The following is an 18569-nucleotide window of genomic DNA, read 5'->3' on the forward strand; positions in this document are numbered from 1 at the left end:
AGTCGTTCAGTCATGTCTGACTCTTTGTAACCCCATGGACTGCAGCATGCCAGGTTTCCATGTTCAATATTTTTATAGACTATAAAAATTGTATAGTCTATAAAAATTTTGAATCACTATGTTGTACACCTGAAATTGTAAATCAATTATATGTCCATTAAAAATCAGAAAAAAAGAATCCAAACCAAAAAAAGTCTTTATCTTGTACACCTTAAATGTATAGAGTGCTGTATGTCAATTATATCTCAGTAAAATTGGAAGAGAAAATAGAATGAATTCTAATGTCAACCATGGACTCTGGGTGAATATAATGTGTAACTATAGACTTATGAATTGTAACAAGTATACCCCTCTGTTCCGAATCATTATAATGGGAAAGGCTGTGTAGGTATGGAGGACAGATATATCTCTGCACTTTCCCTTCTATTTTGCTGTGAACCTAAAAGTTCTCTACAAAAGTAGTCTCTAATAAAAATAATACAAATATAAATGTTGAAAAATTAAAATGAATAATTTTCTAAAAGATTGGATTTACATAATGTATCAATAACCATAGAATCAATAACCATAGGATCAACCCAAGAGGATCAATAACCATAGGAAAAAAATGACAATGTTGTCAAACAACTAACAAAGAGGTTTCCACGCCCAGACAGACCTATAAATTTTAAAGTAGCATTTAATTTCCATAGCAATTATTTCAGACCATAGATGTAAAGGGAAGTTTCTCGCACTTCCCTGGTGGTCCGTTGGTTAGGATTCAGCTACCAACCAATGAATGCAGGGGACATGGGTTCACTCCCTGATCCAGAAAACTCACACATGCTGCAGGACAACTGAACCCATGGGGTGCAACGCATGCTGCAATTACTAATGCCCACTCACCCCTAGGGCCTATGCTCCTCAACAAGAGAAGCCACCACAATGAGAAGCTGCATCACAACTAATAGTAGCCTTGAGCTCACCACTAGAGAAAACCCATGCACAGCAATAAAGACCCAGTCCAGCCAAAATAAATTTTTTAAATAAAGGAAAGTTTCTCAAAATCATTTCACTGAAATTTAGATACCTTGATAACAAAATTTAACAAATATTGGAAAAATAGACAGTACAAAACAACTGCATGTATTAATATATATGAAAATACTATAAAGTGCTAGCAAATAATATCTGACTTGTATTTATACAATGAATGCAGATGTGGTTTATTATTAGGCATACTTTATGAATTACAATATCACTAAGATAGCAGAAAAAGCAACATAAAAATTTATATAGCTGCTCAAAAGGCATTTGATAAAATTCAATACCCATTCCAAACTTAAATATTCTGAAAGTTTTGAATAATAAGTTGCCAAAAAATAAACACAAAGTTATTGGAAAGGAAATAAATTATCGCTATTTATAGATAATGACTACTTAGATAACTAGAGAATCATCTGAATAAATATGAGATGTACCAAGAGCTACTCTAAATGCTAGAAATAGTTGTAAGATATAGTGAGGAAAATTCTATTCTTTCTAATATGAATATTAATGCTTTTCATATGTATGAAATCCCACTATACATACATAATTAACTCCATATATGAGTATGTATATACATATATATAAAGACATAAAATTACAAGAAAAGTGCAATGGCTACATAAGAAAATCTTAAAATTTTTCCTAAAGGAGATACAAGCTTACTTTAATATAAGTTCTTTGATAGAAGGAATAAATGCAGACAGAATTTCAAATTTTCCAAAATTTAATATATATATTCAAAGTATAAAGAGATTCCTTTTCTTATTTCAAGAAGCAATTCATTTATAAGAATAAAATGCAAAACAACAACAGCAAAAAAAAAAAAAACAGTTTTGGGGAAAAAATGGTACCAGATCCTAAATGTATTTTAAAAGAAATAATTATTAGAATATGTCATACTGACACATTATTTAGTTAATATAAAAAAATGGAGTTTCCCAAAATTGTTACAGCTGGATGTGTATAGGAGTATGATGTTGAAGAGATACAGTCATCTTTCATTTAACATCAGTAATCCATATCTGAAAATCAGATATGCTGTATAAAAACACTAACCATGAACTGCAATATTTCTAATTCTTTAAATGGGAAAAAAATTATAGTATAATATATTTTACCTAAAACCCTCAATTTCCTAAAACAAGACTATAACCCTGTAAAAGTGAAAGAAAAGTGAAAGTGAAGTCACTCAGTCATGTCCGATTCTTTGCGATCCCATGGACTACAACCTACCAGGCTCCTCCCTCCATGGGATTCTCCAGGCAAGAATATTGGAGTGGGTTGCCATTTCCTTCTCCAGGGGATCTTCCCGACCCAGGGAATGAACCTGGGTCTCCCACCTTGCAGGCAGATGCTTTAACCTCTGAGCCACCAGGGAAGCCCCATAACCCTGTAAAACTATGATATAAAAATGCATAAAACATTTATTCCTAATCACCAAAATAATTTATATGATTAATAAAAAACCATTGCATTTTATTTAGTAGCATGGCCCCTGAATTTCCTTTGAATTAATATTTAACTCCAGTATTGGAGAAGGAAATGGCAACCCACTCCAATGTTCTTGCCTGGAGAATACCAGGGACGGGAGAGCCTGGTGGGCTGCCTTCTATAGGGTCGCACAGAGTCGGACATGACTGAAGCGACTTAGCAGCAGCAGCAGCAGCAGCAGCAGCAGCAGGATTTTAGGGGATGAGGCTCAAGCACAAAAAACCCCACCTGATCTTTTATAGTTAAAAAGTCCTTGCAAATGTATGTGCATACACACACACATACATATACCAGACACATTAAAATTTAATATAATAAAATCATAAAAAGTAGAATAAAAGGTGCAAATATATCTGATTCAACATAAGATACATTTAAAAAAAAACATAAAAGCACTGACAGAAGACATAAAGGGAATGATTCATATACTTGAGTATATTGAAAACAATAAACTTTTATGCACTAAAGTTCCATAAAGTGAAAGGCAAATCAGAGCCTGGAAATATTATGTTTGCTACATACATTACACATAAAGGGTTAACATTATATGTAAAGGATTTCTGGTAAATAATAAGTCAAAAATGAATACCTCAAAAGAAATTTGGACAAAAACATGAATAGAACATTCATAAATACAAAAGGCAAATAAACACGTAAAAGTATCTAAACTTATCTAAAACATGTTATATCCAGACACCAGTGAATCCAGACACCTGTGAATCTTACAAACGTGTAAAAGCATGTTGGTAGCCAGTGTTGATGCTAGAAGGGATAAATAGACTTTACATATTGCTTTAGAGAATAAACTGTTAAAATCCTTCTGCAGGGAAATTTGTCATTATTAATCAAAAGCCTTAAAATTTGCATAATCTCTAATCTAAAATCTCTCCTGAAAACTTATCCTTTAAGGCAATGTGGCAATATTTATCAAAAGCCTTAACAAGGTACATAAACATTGACTTAAAATTATTTTTACATAAATATACCCTAAGATTTATGGACAAAGGTGTTATTCAAATGTTTCTAAATGTAAAAAAAGAATTGAGCCAGTTTTCCAATAAGGAATTGATTAAATAAATTATGTTTCTATGCTATATGCTCCTAAGGAACCTTTAAAAATCTCGTTCTCAGAAGATATTTAAGGATTTGGGGGGAAATGTGCTTTATAGCATGTTAAGTAAAATATCACCATATAGATTTATATAATGTTCCAATGCTGTAACATTTGTATACATGTTGAACATTTATTTCTCTGTATCTGGGGAAATAAATCTCCATATCAAGTTATATAGTTCTAAGGGCATAAAATGAGAAGGGAATACACCAAAATATTAACAATGTTCATTTCCAGGTGGTAGCAATATAGTCAATTTTTAGTTTACTGTTTGTATATAACTTCTCTAATACATAAACGATTGAATGACATCACATTAACCAAAAACATTTGAATGGTGAGCATGGACTTAGAAATAAGTGAATTTTTATAAGATTCAAAGCACTGTAACTTCCTTGGACATCTTTATGATCGTTTTGTTTCTATGTTGATATGGCTGCTCAGTCCCCTTTATGCTTAACTTTTTTTTTCTGTGCTATACTAATGTATTGAGTTTACACTTATTTCTTACTGGTCTTGGAGAATTTCTATCTCAGGACATGGAGCAATGGAATTACCCAACTATAGTTGATCGTGTTCCATCAACACCCTAACATGTCTAGGACAAGAGTAAAGTAGAGGGAACTTTACTGTCTCCATATAGACTCGAACTGCAATCCTGTACAAAACCTAGTGGTAATAACCATATTTTTACTTGATACCTTCTGAGTATAAAAAAGCTCAATGATGTATGTTCATTAACTGTGTTCCAGGTAAACAAGATTTCTCCCCCTACCCCCCTGGCTTTGCCACTTTCTTTGGCTCTTTTCGGCTTAGTGGCTCTATTTGATTTTGAAGGCCAGGCCATTGGTTCTGCTCTAATTTCACTGGAACTTAATGATCCAGTTCTATTCCTTCCGTTACTGCTGTGAGCTTAGTTTTATCTATTATGCTGTCAGCTAAGGCCTCGTGTCATCTTCCCTGCTTGATTCTCTGAACAATCACAATTCTAACACCTTTGTTTATTAAAAGAGGAGAGATAAAACCCTCACCATCTATGGTCTATATTTGTATATATGAAAAATTTAATTGTGCTTTTCCCAATCAAAAGGTTTCTTTTCACTTCTCTAATGTTTCTTGTTTTTCTTCTCCTTCAGTGAAATGGTTTGAAGCTCTCCCTCCCACCTGATCAATAGCTTAGCTGGGTGTTATATAAAATAAAGTTTGCATTCGATTGTTTCCATAGCAACCATCACACATAGGATTAGATATAAAACTGCTTTCTGATAAAGGGCTTAGAGTTGCCAAGCTAAGCTCTTTCTAGAACAAAACTTTGAAAAACACGTTTAAGCAGAATTTAGTGAGACTCAATTAAGTATAGTGAAAGTTCACCTTACACTGTCAAAATGCAAATAAACTTAAGGGTATCTATATTTTAAAATTTAAACCTTTTAACCTAAGAAAGAGTCCATAGCTTAGCAGACGGAGTTGCCTCCTACTACACAGAGAAGATTGAGGCCATCTACCATGTGCTCCTAAAAATTGCCTTGCTTCCATTTTATATTCTCTACCTATACATACCCTTTCCTCTTCCCTCAGAGCTGGAAAGAAGTGTCCTTCCTACATTATAACCTTTTTGCTGTGCTCTTGTCTCCATCTCTTCCTGTCTTTCTGGGGCTTTATTTCATCAGTCACCTCCATCTTCAATACCTCCTCTTAACCGAGAGACATAGGCAAACCTTCCTCTACGCTATAAAATTGTTCTTTATCTATGCTTTTTTTCCAAGTCACAGTTCTATCTTTCTTTAAATTAATTTTTATTGGAGAACTTCCCTGGTGGCGCAATGGATAAGAATCTGACTGCCAATGCAAGGGACACGGGTTTGATCCCTGATCTGGGAAGATCCCACATGCTGCAAAGCAACTAAGCCTGCTTGCCAAAACTACTGAGCAGGAGCTCTAGAGCCTGTGTGCCACAACTACTGGGACCGTGTGCCTAGAGCTGGTGCTCTGCAACAAGAGAAGCCACCACAATGAGAAGGCCATGCACCACAACAAAGGGTAGCCCTTGCTTGCCACAACTAGCGAAAAGCCCACACAGCAAAGACACAGTGCAGTCATAAATAAATAATTTATTGGAGTATAGTTGATTCACAATGCTGTTAGTTTTTGCTGTACAAGGTGAATCAGTTATACATATATACATTATTTTTTTAGCATCTATTCATATAGAGGTCATTACAGAGTATTGAGTATGGTTCCTTGTGCTACACAGTATAGTTCTACTATACAGCTCTATCTTTCTAATCCTTCATTTTTCATTTGTCGTCTATATTTTCTCACCTTACTCCCTCTAATAACTTGCAATCTAGCATCTAACCCACTGATTTACTCTTGACAGAAATGATCTTCTAATTAATAAATCCAGTGACCTCTTCTGTTCTTGTTTTGCTTGACCTCTTAACAGCTGACAACATAGATGACTACCTCCATCTCTCCTGCTTCTGAGACACTTAATGCTCCTTTTCTGCATCCTGACTATATCTTTTCAGTGTCCTTCTATTTTCACTTTGACTGTCCACTATTATAGGCATTTTTAAGTGGCAGTTTTTTTGTGGCCTCCTCTTCCCATTCCACCACTTCTCTACATCTTTTTCCTCCCATAGCTTCAAAACTGCCATCATCTATCTTTTTATCCTTGATCTCTCTGCTGAGTTTCAGGTCAGCATATTCAAATACCAGGAAATAGATAGGTCTATCCATGTATCCCAGAGGCTCCTCAAACTCAATATGTACACCCCTGAATTCATCTTCCACCCCCTCACACCATCCAAACTTGCTTGTCTTTCTTATTTTCCTTTTCTAATTTTGTGCCATTATCATCCTGCAGGCAATCAAGCTAAATCCTTGAGAACTTTTAACTTTCCCTTGCCCATACCCCTCCCCTTTATATATCCAATCAGTGAAAGAACAAAACAAACAAAAAAAATGCTAATTCTACCATGGAAGCATGTCTTGTCTCTATCGTGTCCTTTCTACTTCCAATTAGGTAGTTCAGATCATTATCTCCTGCTTTGACTACTTAAAAATTAACTAACGTTCTGTTTTCTGATTCTCTCCTTCCTGTGATACATCCGATAAACCTCATCCAGACTCACCTAAAGCAAATTAAGCATTCATTTACACAAAATATTTATTGAATGCCCATTATGTCCAGTATTTATAAAACTGCACAAGTCTCAGGGACATTGTTTGTACTGTAAGGTATGTGAATGCCAGCCACTGAAATCACGCAGGTTATTAACCTGAGGGCTGTAGACTGCAGCCCTAATTATATTCTGGACACTACTCTGGTTACTAGGGGAACAGTAGTGAACTAAACAGAAAAGAATCCCTGCTCTTCTGGAGTTCTCAAGCTATTGATGGGAGACAGATCTGATCATGTCCATTCTAAGCTCAAAATATTCAATCTTTCCTCATTGAAAAAAAAAAGGAAAAAAAAAACTTTATGATACTGGAATCATTCCAGTGTCCAGCTATTTTTCCTATCTTCTTGTCTGAGGTTTCCTACAATTTAGCCATACCAAACCACTTCAACCTGTTCTTCAAAATATGGTTTTTACTACACTGCTGTCTTTCTTCCCACCTTATATATGTTTCTACTCCAACTCTGTTTAAATTCTAGCCATTTTAAAAGCCTACCTCAAATGTTACCCTTTCTAAAACTGCCCACTCAAGATCTTCATAATTAATCTCTTCTATCCCTTCAATGAGCAAAAGTGAAGTCACTCAGTCATGTCTGACTCTGTGACCCCGTGGACTGTAGCCCACCAGGCACCTCCATCCACGGGATTATCCAGGCAAGAATACTGGAGTGGGTTGCCGTTTTCTTCTTCAGGGGATCTTCCTGACCCAGGGATCGAACCTGGGTCTCCCACACTGCAGGAAGACTCTACTGTCTGAGCCACCAGGGGCTTCCAATGAACAGTTGTGTTGTTAACAACAACAACAACAAGCTTAGAATCATATAGAATCAGATTTAAATCCTAATTGTTTATATTTTTTTATATTTTTTTTATTTTTTAAATTTAAAAATCTTTAATTCTTACATGCGTTCCCAAACATGAACCCCCCTCCCACCTCCCTCCCCACAACATCTCTATGGGTCATCCCCATGCACCAGCCCCAAGCATGCTGCACCCTGCGTCAGACATAGACTGGCGATTCAATTCTTACATGATAGTATACATGTTAGAATGCCATTCTCCCAAATCATCCCACCCTCTCCCTCTCCCTCTGAGTCCAAAAGTCCGTTAACTCATCTGTGTCTTTTTTCCTGTCTTGCATACAGGGTCGTCATTGCCATCTTCCTAAATTCCATATATATGTGTTAGTATACTGTATTGGTGTTTTTCTTTCTGGCTTACTTCACTCTGTAGAATTGGCTCCAGTTTCATCCATCTCATCAGAACTGATTCAAATGAATTCTTTTTAACGGCTGAGTAATACTCCATTGTGTATATGTACCACAGCTTTCTTATCCATTCATCTGCTGATGGACTTCTAGGTTGTTTCCATGTCCTGGCTATTATAAACAGTGCTGCGATGAACATTGGGGTACATGTGTCTCTTTCAATTCTGGTTTCCTCAGTGTGTATGCCCAGCAGTGGGATTGCTGGGTCATAAGGTAGTTCTAGTTGCAATTTTTTAAGGAATCTCCACACTCTTCTCCATAGCGGCTGTACTAGTTTGCATTCCCACCAACAGTGTAGGAGGGTTCCCTTTTCTCCACACCCTTTCCAGCATTTATTGCTTGTAGATTTTTGGACCGCAGCCATTCTGACTGGTGTGAAGTGGTACCTCATTGTGGTTTTGATTTGCATTTCTCTAATAATGAGTGATGTTGAGCATCTTTTCATGTGTTTGTTAGCCATCCGTATGTCTTCTTTGGAGAAATGTCTATTTAGTTCTTTGGCCCATTTTTTGATTGGGTCATTTATTTTTCTGGAATTGAGCTGCAGAAGTTGTTTGTATATTTTTGAGATTAGTTGTTTGTCAGTTGCTTCATTTGCTATTATTTTCTCCCATTCAGAAGGCTGTCTTTTCACCTTGCTTATATTTTCCTTTGTTGTGCAGAAGCTTTTAATTTTAATTAGATCCCATTTGTTTATTTTTGCTTTTGTTTCCAGAATTCTGGGAGGTGGATCATAGAGGATCCTGCTGTGATTTACGTCTGAGAGTGTTTTGCCTATGTTCTCCTCTAGGAGTTTTATAGTTTCTGATCTTACATTTAGATCTTTTATCCCAGGGATGCAAGGATTCTTCAATATCCACAAATCAATCAATGTAATTCACCACATTAACAAATTGAAAAATAAAAACCATATGATTATCTCAATAGATGCAGAGAAGGCCTTCGACAAAATTCAACATCCATTTATGGTAAAAACTCTCCAGAAAGCAGGAATAGAAGGAACATACCTCAACATAATAAAAGCTATATATGACAAACCTACAGCAAACATTATCCTCAATGGTGAAAAATTGAAAGCATTTCCCCTAAAGTCAGGAACAAGACAAGGGTGTCCACTTTCACCGCTACTATTCAACATAGTTCTGGAAGTTTTGACCACAGCAATCAGAGCAGAAAAAGAAATAAAAGGAATCCAGATTGGAAAAGAAGAAGTAAAACTCTCACTGTTTGCAGATGACATGATCCTCTACATGGAAAACCCTAAAGACTCCACCAGAAAATTACTAGAGCTAATCAATGAATATAGTAAAGTTGTAGGATATAAAATCAACACACAGAAATCCCTTGCATTCCTATACATGAATAATGAGAAAGTAGAAAAAGAAATTAAGCAAACAATTCCATTCACCATTGCAACGAAAAGAATAAAATACTTAGGAATATATCTACCTAAAGAAACTAAAGACCTATATATAGAAAACTATAAAACACTGATGAAAGAAATCAAAGAGGATACTAATAGATGGAGAAATATACCATGTTCATGGATTGGAAGAATCAATATAGTGAAAATGAGTATACTACCCAAAGCAATTTACAAATTCAATGCAATCCCTATCAAGCTACCAGCCATATTTTTCACAGAACTACAACAAATAATTTCAAGATTTGTATGGAAATACAAAACACCTCGAATAGCCAAAGCAATCTTGAGAAAGAAGAATGGAACTGGAGGAATCAACTTGCCTGACTTCAGGCTCTACTACAAAGCCACAGTCATCAAGACAGTATGGTACTGGCACAAAGACAGACATATAGATCAATGGAACAAAATAGAAAGCCCAGAGATAAATCCACACACATATGGACACCTTATCTTTGACAAAGGAGGCAAGAATATACAATGGAGTAAAGACAATCTCTTTAACAAGTGGTGCTGGGAAAACTGGTCAACCACTTGCAAAAGAATGAAACTAGATCACTTTCTAACACCTAATTGTTTTTAAATCCTAATAATCAGCTGTCATCTTGAAAGTTACTAAATGTCTTTCTGTTTCCTGATGTGTAAAATGATAGGTTTAATACATACTTTGCAGAATTGTTATAAAACTTAACTCATAGCAAGTGTCCAGTAGTATTAAGTGTCTAGCAGGCACTCAAATGATAGCTATTAAAATGATATTGATTGTAGGTTTAAATTACTCATTTTGCTACTTAAGAATTACACAATCTTGAGCTAAATTCTCAACCTTGAAATGCCGTTTCCTCCTATGTAAAATAGAGATAATCAAAACGGTCTCAGGGTTGTTTTGAGAGTAGAAAAAGTTCAAGTACAGTGCCTGGCCCAAAAGAGAGACTGAAAAGGATGTGTTTCTACTTACCACACTCTGATTTCAATCCACAGGCTGCATGTGCTCACACACATGCACATGTCACGCTTAGGTCTATTTCTTCCACTAGATTATAGACTCCTTGTCCAAGGATTGTGTTTTTACTCACCCTTCTATTGTCCTCACTACTTTTCACAGTGCCTACCAATTGGCTAGTATTGAACTGCTGTTTGCTACGTTTTCACCAACTCCCCTCATATTTCTTTCTGAAATTACATAACAGGGCATACATATTGGGTTGGCCAAAAAGTACATTGGGGTTTTTCTGTAACATTTTATGGAAAAATCCAAACACGCCTTTTGGCCAACCCAATATTTTTCTACAACACTAATTACAATCTTCCTCATTGTGCCCTTGTCACATCTGTCCTGCCATCTCTTTCGCCCCTCACTGCTACCAAATAGGTTATAAGATGCCTGAGTGATAACACTATTCTCTATGTCACCCCAAAAGGAGTCTTGGGACTGGGACATTTATGTAGTAAAAGCTAAACATCTTGGTTAACTTAAATTAAATCCACTTTACCTGTACCATTAAAAAAAAAACAAACAAACCTCTAAATGAGAGCTTTAGCTTGGGTTAAACATGAGAAGTACAAGTTTATCAGACAAACAGACATTATCCAGAGTGGATAGAAATGATCAATGGCTTGGGCCCACAGATGCCAAGCATCTGTGTGATAAGTGGTGCATTTCTTAACTCTCACATATATTTCAACCACAGAAATGAATGTTCATGACAATTTTCCCAAGCAAGGCCCTGCTGATTCTTTCGACTTTGTCCATTGTATCTGTATTTCGATAAAGTGATCTATTACTTGTTGCAACTTCATAAAGATACTCTGAGAACAAATTCATCTTACCAAGATGTCAACTAAGATAAGAAACCACAGTTAGAATTTGATTATGCTACAGCTTTCCTCTACTTTCTCCCTCATGATCTTTGTTCAGAGTGTTTTATATTAAATTCACATCAGAAAGTCACAAAGGTGACAACGTCTCATTTGGGCCTTAAACCTAATATACAGTCATAAACTGCTTTGCTAAGTCACTTTACACAGATCCATTAAAGTGCTAGCTCTGCACTGACAGATGTGCTGACTTCTAGCAAAAACTGCCCAATATATTTTACTTCATGTTACTTGGTATCATGTTGGATGATGAAAGTGTACCGCAAATGGTTCTGCTATTGTTAGCAATCAAGTTTCTTTATATCTATTTTCTCTTCTCTTAATAAAAATTCAGAAATCAGTGTGATGTAAACAAAAATGGCCACATGAAGTATTTACAATAAAATAAAGGATATCGGAAGGTAGAAAGCTGCCCTGAGAGTCCCATACCAAATTCTTTCCACTTGTCTTTATTTTATTAGATCTGTGCATAGGGATTTAGCAAAGCAGTCTATGACTATATATTAAGTGCAAAGCCCAAACTCTAAAACAATTGGGAAAGAGTTATATATCTGAATTATAGAATGTGTAGAAAACACCATGAAAACATAAAAAATGACACATATCTCTATGGAAAAATATTCAAAACGCGTTATACTTAAAAGGAGGAAATAAAGCTGCATGCTGCCTGAATGTCCTTATTATTATTATTATTATTTTGCAGGGCAAGATGGATTTTCTCCTCACAACTGTCTTCCTGGAGATTATGAAACCTGGAGGCTATAAAAGGGACCTTTGTGACATAACTTGAGGCTGAAAAGAAGGTACAGTTTTTTTTTTTTTTTAATGATAAAGTGTAAGGTAAAACGCTAAGAGGAGACTAACTCTTCCTAGTGTAAAAGGCCTGGTTTTGATTTTTCAAGCATTCACCTGAAGCACAGTGAGAGCTTAGCCTCTTCCTCCACCTCAAAGATTCGAAGCTCCCAGCTCTCCAACCAGTAACTAAACTGAACAAAGGATACAAACTTACTGATGATTTCTACCATACAACTAGACACAAAAGGCAGGACTTTGGTTTTAAATGATCAAGAAACTATGAGGGATGGAAGAAAATAGGTATAACTGCAGTGCTGACTACCTGATGCACCCCAAAACATTAAGGTCCCATATCCACGAGGTTTCAGAACAAGTGGAATGGAATGAGAAAGCCATAGATCTCCACTGCCATGTAGATTCTGTGAGAAATATAATTTAAACCCAAAATGTGTGTGTATATGTATATATATACACATACATACATATTCTTCAGTATTTCAAACATTTTCTTGTTTTGCTATTTTAACATGAATTGTCCCCATCACTCCTTCACTCAGAACATAGGACCAGTTAATCACATTAGTAATTACATCTTCCCAACAAATGGGTACGTTGAGCATTTCTAGGAAAGACCTCATGATATTCTGCTAGATAGCCTAATTAGTATATTAACAGGCTGCAACAATGTAAAGTTTAATCACAGCATCTCGACTTACAGGCACAGAACCTAGAAGGCTTAGAATTGTTTAAAAACCATAAAATTTAAAATTTTCCAGATTGATATTCAGTGAACAACATGTGTAGTAACAACTACCATTTATTACTGAGCACCCGGTAAACCTATCCACCCTATGAGAACTATGTCCTCAGTTGGAAAATTGAAAAAGTTTAGAGAAGTTAATCATTTTTTCCCCAAGGCAGCATAGTGACAGAAAGCCCAAAGTCAATCAGAGCCCTTATACTAAAGCCAGTGCTCTTTCCACTGTGTTGACCTGCTGCTTAAAGTCCATAGTGATATCTGTGGAAAGAAGTTAGAGAAGTGAGCCCTGTTGCCCAGAGGCACTGAACAAACATAAGAAGTTAGAAATTGGGAAGGAAGAGAGTTGGGAGTATGCAAAGAGGAGCAAAGTAATTCCCACCCATCTTTAGACTCATTTTGACCAAATATACTCCATATTCATTCTGTGGATCAACAAAAAACCACTCTTACACTTTATAAAATCCTTCTGAGCTTTAGGGCTCATGAGGGCAAGGAAAGTAGCCAACAATAGTTTACATGACACTCTTTGGCAGTTGCTTTTTCAGCTCTAGTTAATGCTCAGGCACTCAGTCGTGTCCAACTCTTTTGTAGCCCCATGGACTGTAGCCCACCAGGCTCCTCTGTCCATGGGATTTTCCAGGCAAGAATACTGAAGCAGGTTGCCATTTCCTCCTCCAGGGGATCTTCCCAATCCAGGAATCGAACCTGCATCTCTTGAGTCTCCTGCATTGGCAGGCAGATTCTTTACCACTGCACCACTTGGAAAGCCCCTTTTCAGCTTGCCCTAATTAATTAAGTCCACTCATTTGGGGTTGGGTCAAAGCAGTATCTCTTAGGGAGGTGACAATCATTTCTTCCTCAAAGGAGGAAGAAAGTGAAGATAAAATCTACAAATAAGGTTCTTGACCATCCTCCTATAAAATTAATTTAAAACTTGGTTATTATTTGTAAATAATAATTTGGAATAATTTAATATAATAATAAGTAATAATAATAATTTGGAATAATTTGGTCATTATTTGGAAAATACTCAAATACTTTAATCTCAATCTGAAACCTGTTATCCACTAAAATTTCCTACAAAACATCAAAAAATTAAAACTTTGAGATATAGTTTGTTGTTTTTCAGTTGCCAAGTCATACCTGACTCTTTTGTGACCCTATGGACTGTAGAGTGCCAGGCTCCTCTGTCCATTGGATTTTCCAGGCAAGAATGCTAGGGTGGGCTACCATTTCCTTCTCCGGGGAATCTTCCCCACCCAGGGATTGAACCCGAGTCTCCTGCCTTGGCAGGTGGATTCTTTACCACTGACTCACATACCAACAAATTCATTCATTTAAATTATACAATTCAATAGCTGTTAATCATTTTCACAGACTTGTGCATCTATCACCAATATCATTTCACATGACCCCCAAAGGAAACAAACCCACACCCTTTAGCTATTACCCCACAATCCCCCTAATAACTCTAGCCTTAAGTAACCACTGAAATGTACAGATAAAATCCTAAATATTTTCTGGTTTTGAAGAGATCAGTACTATATTGAAAGCTATCTGGAGAATATCTGAAGTGGTCAACTTTTGCCACAGAAAGGAAAAAAAGGAAATAGAAAAAGAATGCCACCACACTTTCTGATGTGAAGTCTCCTATCACTATAGCAGTCAACAGTAGAGTCAGCAATTATTCTACCTTCTCTTTGCCTTTCAGGAATTTCAGTGCACTCAGCAAATGGAGGCTTTCTCTTCATCATCCATTGAGTCCCTTAAATTGGCTTTCTCAGAACCCTGACAGCATATGGGACTTCCCTGGTGGTCCGGTAGTTAAGAACCTGCCTTGCAATGCAGGGGACCCAGGTTTAATCCCTGGTCAGGGTACTAGGATCCCACATGCTGCAGGGCAACTAAGCCTGCACGCCACAACTAGAGAAATGCTGCAAGGAAGAACCTGTGCCACAGGGAAGATCCAGTACAGCAAAATAAATAAAATCCATAAAAAAGAAAGAATACTGACGGCATACTCAGGTCAGGGTCAGTTCAGTTCAGTCGCTCAGTTGTGTCCGACTCTTTGCGACCCCACGAATCGCAGCACGCCAGGCCTCCCTGTCCATCACCAACTCCTGGAGTTCACTCAGACTCATGTCCATCAAGTCCGTGATGCCATTCAGCCATCTCATCCTTGGTCGTCCCCTTCTCCTCCCGCCCCAATCGCTCCCAGCATCAGAGTCTTTTCCAATGAGTCAACTCTTCGCATCAGGTGGCCAAAGTACTGGAGTTTCAGCTTTAGCATCATTCCTTCCAAAGAAATCCCAGGGCTGATCTCCTTCAGAATGGACTGGTTGGATCTCCTTGCAGTCCAAGGGACTCTCAAGAGTCTTCTCCAACACCACAGTTCAAAAGCATCAATTCTTCGGTGCTCAGCCTTCTTCACAGTCCAACTCTCACATCCATACATGAAAATAGGAAAAACCATAGCCTTGACTAGACGGACCTTAGTCGGCAAAGTAATGTCTCTGCTTTTGAATATACTATCTAGGTTGGTCATAACTTTTCTTCCAAGGAGTAAGCGTCTTTTAATTTCATGGTTGCAATCACCATCTGCAGTGATTTTGGAGCCCAAAAAAATAAAGTCTGACACTGTTTCCACTGTTTCCCCATCTATTTCCCATGAAGTGATGGGACCGGATGCCATGACCTTCGTTTTCTGAATGTTGAGTTTTAAGCCAACTTTTTCACTCTCCTCTTTCACTTTCATCAAGAGGCTCTTTAGTTCTTCACTTTCTGCCATAAGGGTGGTGTCATCTTCATATCTGAGGTTATTGATATTTCTCCCAGGCAATCTTGATTCCAGCTTGAGTTTTCCAGTCCTGCATTTCTCATGATGTACTCTGTATATAATTAACATAAGCAGGGTGACAATATACAGCCTTGAATGTACTCCTTTTCCGATTTGGAACCAGTCTGTTGTTCCATGTCCACTTCTAACTGTTGCTTCCTGACCTGCATACAGATTTCTCAACAGGCAGGTTCAGGTGGTCTGGTATTCCCATCTCTTTCAGAATTTTCCACAGTTTATTGTGATCCACACAGTCAAAGGCTTTGGCATAGTCAATAAATCAGAAATAGATGTTTTTCTGGAACTCTCTTGCTTTTTCCATGATCCAGCGGATGTTGGCAATTTGATCTCTGGTTCCTCTGCCTTTTCTAAAACCAGCTTGAACGTCATGGAGTTCACGGTTCATGTATTGCTGAAGCCTGGCTTGGAGAATTTTGAGCATCACTCTACTAGCATGTGAGATGAGTGCAACTGTGCGGTAGTTTGAGCATTATTTGGCATTGCCTTTCTTTGGGATTGGAATGAAAACGGACCTTTTCCAGTCCTGTGGCCACTGCTGAATTTTCCATATTTGCTGGCATATTGAGTGCAGCACTTCCACAGCATCATCTTTCAGGATTTGAAATAGCTCCAATGGAATTCCATCACCTCCACTAGCTTTGTTCGTGGTGATGCTTTCTAAGGTCCACTTGACTTCACATTCCAAGATGTCTGGCTCTAGATGAGTGATCACATCATCATGATTATCTGGGTCGTGAAGATCTGTTTTGTACAGTTCTTCTGTGTATTCTTGCCACCTCTTCTTAATATCTTCTGCTTCTATTAGGTCCATATCATTTCTGTCCTTTATCGAGCCCATCTTTGCATGAAATGTTCCCTTGGTATCTCTAATTTTCTTGAAGAGATCTCTAGTCTTTCCCATTCTGTTGTTTTCCTCTATTTCTTTGCATTGATCGCTGAAGAAGGCTTTCTTTTCTCTTCTTGCTATTCTTTGGAACTCTGCATTCAGATGCTTTTATCTTTCCTTTTCTCCTTTGCTTTTGCCTCTCTTCTTTTCACAGCTATTTGTAAGGCCTCTCCAGACAGCCATTTTGCTTTTTTGCATTTCTTTTCCCTGTGGATGGTCTTGATCCCTGTCTCCTGTACACTGTCATGAATCTCATTCCATAGTTCATCGGGCACTCTATCTATCAGATCTAGGCCCTTAAATCTATTTCTCACTTCCACTGTATAATCATAAGGGATTTGATTGAGGTCATACCTGGGTTAGAATAAATATTCATTGTGCTTATGGTGCCCTCTCGTGGAGAAATAGAAGAATGCTTATGATTGCGATTTATAAAATCCAGATGTATTCTCTCATATGTATATATGTATGAATAAATATTCACTGTGCTTTTGCTGCCCTCTCGTGGAGAAACAGAAGAATACTTATCAAAACAGAAGAATACTTATCAATGTAATTTATGAAATCCAGATGTATTCTACACATGTTGGAGCAGACACTGCATAGCTTTATTAAAAATTGATACATGCTCACAACAGAAAATGTAACGTTGCCAGAAAAATACAAAGAAAGAAAAAAATCACCCATGATCTCACTTTACCATTGGCTCAGAATTCCAAATTCCTGGGATGGGAAGATGAGGGTGTGCTTCTTCCTTTAGTATAAAATCATCTTTTCTGTTATTTGAATGCTAACATACAACTTGGTTTTGATACTTGATTCTTGCTTTGTTTGATTATCTTTAAGCATTTACTTTTGCAAATACCTAGTAATTTGATCCCATGTTTAGAGACTGCTTCAAGATTTTTCTTTTTTTCCCATTTTTGCTATGATTAAAAAAAATGTTGAATATCTTGGCTATGGTAAAGAGTGCTGCAATGAAGATTGGAGTGCATGCATCTTTTGGAATTAAGGTTTTCTCCAGGAATATGCCCACCAGTGAGGTGCTGGGTCATATGGTAATTCTTTTTTTTTTAGTTTTAAAGGAGCTGCCCCATTGTTCACCATAGTGGTTCTACTAGTTTTCATGCCCACCGACAGTGCAAGAGGGTTACCTTTTCTCCACACACTCTCCAGAAATTATTGTTTGTAGATTTTTGTAGATTCTGACTGATGTGAATACCTCAATTTAGTTTTGATGTGAATTTCTCAAGTAATTACTGATGTTGAGCATCTTTTCATGTGTTTTCTGACTATCTGCATGTCTTCTTCAGAAAAAAAAATGTCTATTTAGATCTGCCTGTTTTTTGATTGAGTTTTGTTTTGTTTTGTTTTTATACTGTCCTACATGAGCTGTTTGCATATTTTGGAGAACAATGCCTCGATAATTAATGAGGTTCGTGAGATTGTACAGGAGGCAGTGACCAAGATCATCTCCAAGTTAAAAAAAAAAAATGCAAAAAGCCAAAATGGTTCTCCGAGGAGGCCTTACAAATAGCTGAGAAAAGAAGAGAAACTAAAGGCAAAGGAGAAAAGGAAATATATGCCCATTTGAATGCAGAGTTCCAAAGAATAGAAAGGAGAAATAAGAAACCCTTCCCCTTGCTGCCACTGCTCTGTCTGTGCACCGTTTAATGTTGTTTATAACGTTTTACAGTGTTGCACAATAACATAACCTGAGGGAGTTCTGAGAAGGAACACCTCTTGCTTCTGAGGAAGCTGTAATCCTCCTGAGATGCTGTCTGCCCTCACCTTTTCATGATCTTCTCCTGCAGCTTTATTGACTCTGGTGCACTGCTTTGATGGTCATTTCTTTCTCGGATTGCCCAGAAGGTCTAGCAGTT

The sequence above is a fragment of the Capra hircus genome, assembly GCF_001704415.2.
Source record: "Capra hircus breed San Clemente chromosome X unlocalized genomic scaffold, ASM170441v1, whole genome shotgun sequence".
NCBI lineage: Eukaryota > Metazoa > Chordata > Mammalia > Artiodactyla > Bovidae > Capra > Capra hircus.